Here is a 7993-nt window from a genome sequence, read left to right on the forward strand (position 1 = left end):
AAAGTTGACTTAACTGTATTGTTATATAATTGTTGGCACTGGCACTTATAAACACTAAAATTGGGTAAAAATTACAATAAATAGGCTTAGTTTTGGAACCAAATGTTGGAGTTGGAATAAATACCTCTGTTTTTTTTTTTTTATATATAAAATATATATATATATATATATAAAAAAAATATATATATATAAAAAATATATATATAAAAAATATATATATATATATATATAAAATATATATATATAAAATATATATATATAAAATATATATATATAAAATATATATATATAAAATATATATATATAAAATATATATATATAAAATATATATATATAAAATATATATATATAAAATATATATATATATATATATATATATATATAAAATATATATATATATAAAATATATATATATAAAATATATATATAAAATATATATATATATATATATATATATATATATAAAATATATATATATATATATAAAATATATATATATATATAAAATATATATATATATATATATATATATATATATATATAAATATAAAAAATATATATATATAAAAAATATATATATATAAAAAATATATATATATAAAAAAAAAAAAAATATATATATATATATATATAAAAATATATATATATATATATATATATATATATATATATATATATATATATAGATCCCAGATTTAGTAACAGCAAACAGTGCAAACTGCTGTGTAAATTAACAGTTGCTTTGTATGACACTTTAATTTTAGCAGAATATCTCACTGGAGATTGCTGAACTCTAACATACTGTTATGAATAGAGATAAACATCCACTGAACCCGGAACATCCCTTTGATTATGATAAACAATTAACTTGAACTACTTATTTATCTGGAGCAATGTAAATCATGTACATAAGGCACTAAATCAGGACACTATAAAAGGAACATGAGAGGCTGTGAGGATGAAGAGCAAGAGCTGGAAACAAACATCAGTGAAGAATGAAGGGTTTAGTATGTTTACTGCTGCTGTTGGAAACCTTTGTGTGTGTCGTACAGCATCAGGTAGATGGAGGACTCAATGAGAATGAGATCAGTCAACAGCTCAGATCTGAGGACGGAAGACAGAATCCACCTCAAACAGACACTTTGAGAGATGAAGCTTCAACTGACAGCCAACAAAACTACCATCTGTTCTTCACTGACATCCATGCAGCACTGAGAGAACTGACCGCCACCGTTACAGAGCAGAAAACAAACAGAGAACTGACCGCCACCGTTACAGAGCAGAAAACCATCAACAGAGAACTGACTGCCACCGTTACAGAGCAGAAAACAATCATCGGAGCTTTAGAGACGAGACTGAGGGATGAGATGAACAAGAAAAATTATGGTACTTATAAAACATTCACTCTTTCATCAATGAAATAAATCACAAATGAAATACATTGCATAGTGTACATGTCATACAGAATCTTTATTCCTTCACAGAAATCTCAAATCTTACTCTGAGTCAAGTGGAGGAGTTGAGAAAGGAAAATAGAGGTGAAAGTGTGCTTGAATGATTTTAAATTCAGTGTATACATTCTCAGTGTAATATAGTAATACATATCAGAATAATGATTATGTTTTTCAATAACAGACAGAGAAATAGCTTTTTCAGCTTCACTGATGCAATCTGGCGGTGGATATATTGGTCCTTTTACCTCTGAAATCACACTAACCTACAGGAACGTCTTCACAAACATAGGGAACGCCTACAACCCAGTTACAGGTAATTATCAATGAAATGAGTCATAAAACTCAGTTTATAATAATGAAAACCCTTCTGCTCCATTCAGACCTCTCTGCAGTCTCAATGTGTATAAGAGAATTAGGGGCCGTTTACACGACATCAGTTTAAACTAAACGTAAAATGTTGTATGTGATTCAGTTTTATGCGTTTTGGCCGTTCATTTATATGACAATGCCGTTTTGGGGGCCTGAAAAGGCAAACTTTTGAAAACAGGCTTCAAAGTGCAAGCTTTTGTAAAAAATAAAATAAAATTATAGTCTCCGTTTAAACAACAAACACGTGAATTGTAACATGTAAACGTAGCCTCTAATGATCTGCCATCTTTCAAAACTATCACACATGCAGGAAACAGCTGATTCTGTATCTCTTGTTATTTGATTTAGGTATTTTCACAGCCCCACTGAAAGGAGCGTACATCTTCAGAATCTCTGTATTTAGTCATGGCCCAACTACAGCAACTGCATTCATTTATAAGAATGGAGAGCGTATGGTTATAGCACATGAATATCAGCCTCAGAATGACTTAAACTCCTCTAATGGAGTTGTGTTGATCCTGGAGGTTGGAGATGTTGTCTATGTGAGACTTTGACTGGCAGGAGGATATATGATAACGTCAATAACCACAGCACTTTCAGTGGTTTCCTACTGTTTCCCTTAAGAGAACAGGAGCTTTGCAGAATGTGATTCCAATAATTCTGAACCTTCAGCGTATGATTTAAGATGGAAATCATTAACATATGAACCTGTATTAATGAGGACAATTTGCAATAGATTACTGTATTAAAGTCAGTATAAGACACTATAATCATGAGTTCTGGGCTGGGTTTCCCGAAATCTCCTTAACGCTATGTCGTTCTTAAGTTACACCTTACGCTGTACCTTATCGTTAATACGTGTTTCCCGAAACGTTCTTAGTTAAGTATACCTTCTGTAAGTCTTACGTTCGGAAGGTTGGTCTGGACCACTCTTAGCTTCACCTTATCACTGTTGCAGGTCTATACGAATATAATTCTGAAGTTTTAATACACCCAGACAGTGTTCAATTAGGCTAATTCAAGTGTTTTCATGCAAAGAATAAAATTGTCATTACACTGATTATTGTTAAATTTTAAATTATATTATCCAAAGGTACATCAGCTGGCAAACCATTAAAGACTTAATAGTCTATTTAAAAGGGAATGATTGTGGTGGGGAGTTTGCTCAAACTATGGCAGCGAAACAGCGAATAGTTGTTCTAAAAGATGGCGCCGTCTGCGGAGCGCTTTCAAAGGCCAGTGAAAGCATAGGCTTCTGTCAGTTAAGTCCTATTCGGACGCTAATTGTTTCTCATGGGCTCGTATGGTACGGTATTTTTACAGGGGCAAGTTGGGATTTTAGTGCCATAATGTCAGTGTTTTTTTCTCACCCAAACCCACGTAAAAATCCCTGTCCAAATTAGTACCTACTGTTTTTTGACAAACAGGTCGTGTGGTAATTTAATTGCCATCTGAATCCACATCTCTAAGTTTACAAGAAGAGATTCAAAATTCATTGTTTAAATCCTTTTTGATCACTACTATGGAAGTAAAATAATGTCAAATGTTTTTGAAATAAAAAGCCTGTTGAATTGCACTACTTGGAAAAAAAAATAGGCATTGCATTAACCATGCTTGCATTTTAATGCATTGTATTTTTAGGGCTTGCATTTTTATGGGCTGAAATTCAGCGTGGTTGAATATTTAAGCTGTGAATATTTCAATTAAAAACATTTCAAACACCTTTTCATTATTAAAAATTCAATAATCCATATTCACCTTTCATATTTCACTTCCAAAATATTCCAACGGTTTAAAAATACAACCAATAATATTCAACAGGCAATTTTCGGGCCATTTTATTTCGCTTTGCAAATTCGCTTCCACAAAATTCAGTGGTTCAAATTCGACAGTAAATTCAACATTCATGTCCTGGAACTGCAGGAAAAGCAATAGATTACCGAGCATACTCTCTATCTGCTGTTAGTCGACCTCACCATTAGATGGTGCAAAAGTGCGTGTTGTTGACGAAGACCAGCAAAATAAGAGCAAGTCATTCATTCATAAAACTCATTTACAGCAATGTAAGTGTATTTGTGATTATTATGACGGCGGTTTTATGTTAAATTCAGTGCCTTCACGGTTACTTTTTCTGTGTAGCACTTGCATCTTTATCTACCGTGAACAAGATTATAATGTTATTCCCCGATGCAGATGTACAGATCCAATGTTACATTTTTGAGGTTGACATATATTTATCTTGGTTGTTTAGTTAGTTGCCTTAACTTTATATTGTGGCGATGTGCTGCATGCAAGCTATTAGGGTTTCCCTCAATACTTCTGGACATATACAACGCTTAACGTAGATTAATGGACTACAGTGATGTAAAAGACCAAACTCGCAGGCAAGCAGATTGACTCAGAATAACGCGCAAAGCTGAGCGTTTCCCAGTGATCGACTGGCATAAAGATGGCTTGATGTTGGACATTCGCACATTTAGGGACCGTCTCTAAAGTGTATACGACTTATACACATTTCTAACTCCGATAGCATTTGAATAGAACGACTTACAGTCATAAAACCAACTGTAAAGTGTTCATGTAGTGTCAGGCATAATGGATTTTTGATATTTATTCAAATAAATATTTGCTATTGAAGTTAGAAACATGTATGCCAATGTTGTATGCAACTTTAGAGACGGTCCCTAAATGTGCGAATGTCCAATGTCAAGCCAATTTTACATTTAGTCATTTAGCAGACGCTTTTATCCAAAGTGATAAACAGTTAAATTAACAATAGGACAACAATATGCAAGTGCTATGACAGTTTAAGCTAATGCAATACACGTAGGCATACTATAGTAGGCTATATCAGTATCACCAGTAGGCTTATATGTATATCGCCAGTATATCACGAAACGCTCAGCATGAAACTTTGCGCGTCAAGTTCATATTCTGAGTCCATGCTTACCTGTAGCCTATATAGTAGCCTACAGCCTACTTCCCCAATAAGGTGCAAGACTGATCTTTCATATCACTGTATTAGTACATTAAGCTACGTTAAGCGTTTTGTCCCAACTGAAGGGGAATCCTTGAGTATGAGGGAGGGAAACCGATTATAATCCTGTTCATGTAGAGAAAGCTGATGACATGTAGAATACACAGGTAAAGTAACAATGAAGTTATTGAATGAAACATAAACGTACATTGTGTGTTTATCATCTTTTCCGCACATACTGACACAGATAATCATTTCCATTTTATGAATGAATGTCTTCGTCAACAACAAGCGCTTTTGCACCATCTGATGGTGAGGTTGACTAACAGCAGATGGAGAGTATGCTCGGTAATCTATTGCTTTTCCTGCAGTTCCTGGACGTGAATGTTGAATTTACTGTCGAATTTGAACCACTGAATTTTGTGGAAGCGAATTTGCAAAGCGAAATGAAATGGCCCGAAAATTGCCTGTTGAATATTATTGGTTGTATTTTTAAACAGTTTGAATATTTTGGAAGTGAAATATGAAAGGTGAATATGGATTATTGAATTTTTAATAATGAAAAGGTGTTTGAAATGTTTTTAATTGAAATATTCACAGCTTAAATATTCAACCATGTTGAATTTCAGCCCATAAAAATGCAAGCCCTAAAAATACAATGCATTAAAATGCAAGCATGGTTAATGCAATGCCTATTTTTTTTTCAAGTAGTGCAATTCAACAGGCTTTTTATTTCAAAAACATTTGACATTATTTTACTTCCATACACTACCGAGCACCGTACCTAAGATGTACGCTTTCATTACTGAAATACTGGAAAGTATTTTCGAGAACAATAGTTCATCGCAGCTCCACCTCAGCGAACAAAAATGGGAAAGGGAAGAAAGCATGTAAACATTTTAAATGGTTATTATGGCAGCAATATATGATACAATTTAAAAATATGTAGGCTAGGCTATTAAAGTTTGGATTATTGTTTATAATATCTCATGAATCATAATAAATGCAATTTTAACTATTTCTGAAGTGCTTCTTTAATAAAGAACACCGCTTTCTCACATAACGCAGTGAAGCAGAGAGAAGAATTGATTCTCGAGCCATCCATATCAACCAATTCAGCAGCATCGCCACGGACAGCACCGGGTAACATCGCACATAAGAAGGTATATCTTAACATGTTCTTCAATTTTAATGCGTGTTTAATTTTTATTTTTTTATTTTTTTATAACAGCCACCAAAAAATAAGTAGAAATATAATTATGCAATTAAAAAGTAACATTGTAATTATAAAATATAAAGGTTGTGCTTTGTCCTGAGTAATTTGTGCTGTTTATCTGTTAATGCCTGTTTACATTAGTCAGGTTTCCATCCAAATGAAGTGAACCTCTGGGGTCCGTTCTTCGTACATCGCTAACTAACTTAGATGGATTTGATTGTTGGCGATTTGGCATGTTCTTGGATTGTTTGGTTCTTCGATGCTCATCATTCACTGTCCTGTGCAATGGAAAACAACTTACAAAGTGTTGCACTTTCTTCCCATTTGATGTAAAGTTAGAAAAAGTCCACTTACTGCTGTCATGGCACGAAGGAAAAGTCAAGGATTCAATAGCAAGTGAATACTGGTGTTTATTAACACAATAGAAGATGAAGTGCAGGTAGAGATATCAGGCAACAGTAGAATAACAGGCTCGGCAACGCAGGACTCAGTGGGCAGACAGCAACGGACGAACCGCAGACAATCCTCAGAACAGGCAGACGAATCTCGGAACAGGAATACAGGAACTAGTGTCCGATCCTCGGAACAGGCAGACGAATCTCAATACAGGAACTGGAGCAAGGGAGAGAAGACTGTGAGCTGAGCCTGAGAACCTCCACAACCATCTGACAAAGACAAGACGAGGTGACAAACAATATATAGGACATTCTCATTCAAAACAGCTGGCGCTGATCAGCTCATCAGCGATAACGAGCCGTGCTGATGAGCCGCGCCCATTCATACAACATGCACACACATAGCAAGGGCGAGTCAATGAATCCGTGAACCGTGACAACTGCACATATTTCAGCCACCACTTTCCTGGGAACAGATACAAGTGTTGGTGTATTGTGTAAAACTGCACAAAAGAGGAAAACAGAATGGCATTACAATGAACTACACTAGGAAAAAATGAAGTCAGAATTGTGAGAAATAAAGTCGCAACAGAATTCTGACTTTATATCTCGCAATTCTGACTTTATAACAAGCAATTGCGACTATTTCACGCAATTCTGACTTTATATCTCGCAATTCTGACTTTATAACACGCAATTGCGACTTTATTTCACGCAATTCTGACTTTATATCTCGCAATTCTGAGAAATAAAGTCAGAATTGCGAGATGTAAAGTCAGAATTGTGAGATAAATGTCGCAATTATCTTTTAAAATGTTTTATTTTGTGGCGGAAACAAGGTTCCATAGTTTTCACCTTCACAAGTCAAAGCAATTGATCACTACTCAATATTTATCAGTTGAAATGACTATACCAGCCATTTGGATTATAGGCCTACTTAATTTAATGCAGCAACAAATTATTTGACTGTGTAGCATGAGAATTTAAAAATATTTACTAGTAATGAAGGTGTTGCTGCTACTGATCCCTGGCTGTGGGTCTGAGGAAGAGCTGGACCCAGGGATGCCCTGCACAATGGGTCGTTCACATTTAACCCAAGGGCCAGCTCTTCTGCTGGGGTATAATGTGGGGGTGCAGGACCACCACCTGTTTTTTTCTGCTCAGACTTTTTCTTGGTTGTTGTTATAAACAGACAAACACATCATTTAACAGTGTTTTTTTTGTAAAAGAGAGCAAGACAGGCCTGATAGTGCTCCGGCGCCATGACGGATTTCCAGTGTACAGATGTGTCTGCGAAAAAAAGAAAAGAAAAAAAAAATCAGGTTCGCGTGATCTGACAATTCCCAAGATCTGAGAGGCGCTTTCACTAAACCACACCAGTAAGCCTACTTCAGCCAATTGGTAATAGGGTAGGGGGCTGGTCTTGGGTTTTGGCCAATCAGATTGATTCAGCAGTCACTCCACGTGCGAATTTGTTTTGTGTTTCCAATACACTACGAATGTGTTTCCCACACTGGCAGCGCAAAACGTAACCAAAGTCATGGAGTGCAACTTTATGAAGCCAGGGGAAGACACCAAACTT

General features: G+C 35.0%; 1 long non-coding RNA gene across 1 annotated transcript; it reads left to right on the forward strand.

Moving 5' to 3' along the window:
* The first annotated feature begins 1483 nt into the window (after nt 1–1483).
* On the forward strand, nt 1484–2244 carry LOC307157456. Its single transcript, XR_013820992.1, has 3 exons — nt 1484–1538; nt 1636–1767; nt 2172–2244. It is a non-coding gene; the product is annotated as an uncharacterized lncRNA (long non-coding RNA).
* The last annotated feature ends 5749 nt before the right edge of the window (nt 2245–7993 follow it).

This window comes from Squalius cephalus, assembly GCF_949319135.1.
Source record: "Squalius cephalus genome assembly, chromosome: 4".
Classification (NCBI taxonomy): domain Eukaryota; kingdom Metazoa; phylum Chordata; class Actinopteri; order Cypriniformes; family Leuciscidae; genus Squalius; species Squalius cephalus.